This window comes from Primulina huaijiensis, chromosome 6, assembly GCF_012295235.1.
Source record: "Primulina huaijiensis isolate GDHJ02 chromosome 6, ASM1229523v2, whole genome shotgun sequence".
Taxonomy (NCBI): Eukaryota; Viridiplantae; Streptophyta; class Magnoliopsida; order Lamiales; family Gesneriaceae; genus Primulina; species Primulina huaijiensis.
Window position 1 is genome coordinate 5,512,759 of NC_133311.1, and position 1,178 is coordinate 5,513,936.

Sequence of the window (1,178 nt, forward strand, 5' to 3'; positions counted from 1 at the left end):
TTAATCAAATTAAAAACCATGGACTAAATTTAATTATCTCAAACATATTTGAGACTAATTAAACATTACTTGAATTTACCCAAGTCCCACTAGTTAAATAATTATTTAAATTGAGCTCTACAAGACTCAATATGATTTAATTAATTCAACACTTGAATTAATTTAATTATTTGGACTCTACTAGGTCCACTAGTGTTTAATTAATTCAACACTTGAATTAATTTAATTTAGTCCATAATAATGTTTATGAAAATCACAATTTTCAAATACATTATTCACTTGGCCAAATTTTAATTTAGGAACACTTCCATAAATTAAAATTTACATTTCTCTCATAGAAGTCATACTTCTATTTTTCCTTACGCCTATAAACTCATTTATAAGCCGTTCAACACATTGAACTATTTTCTCCTTTATAGAAGTCATACTTCTAATTTTCCTTACGCTTATAAACTCCTTTATAAGCCGTTCAACACATTGAACTATTTTACTTCTCAACGGGATCTAGAAAGCTAGTACTTGTGTGGCCCTCAATGGTTCATTGATACAACTAGCCGTGGGTTCACATCTCCATGTGATTCGGACTAAACATGTCCTTATATGAGCATACCCCAATTGCTCCATTCTTACTTATCAACTCCTTGATAATAAGAACGTCAGAACTCAAGTCTGATAGTACCCAACCAATCATGTTAAACGCCTAGCAGCATCGCTTACATGATTCCCTAGGTATCAAATGATAGTGCCTGCAAGAACCATTCAATTATGGTTAGCGTACAGTACGGTCCCTTCAACTCATATATCCCGACCGATTCGACAACCATTGGTTTATCGAGAGTTGTCAATGAATCGATACTATGTGTCATGTCGTAGTTGCATCGATGGTGTAATCTATGAAACCCCTTTCATAATTACCACCATACTCTGATCAGAGATTTCAAACTACATATACATGAAAAACACATAGGATATCCATACCCGTAGGTAAGCGGTGAATCCCCGACTACAATGCATCGACTCCTATATGTTTCGACAGAACACCCAACCTTGCCACCTGATGACCCCATGAGAGTCGGTAAACAAGTCAAAGTGTAATTCTAGCACATAGAGTCTCAATGTTGTCCCGGGTCATAAGGACTAATGGTGTACAACCATAAACTAGGACTTTTCCACTCGAT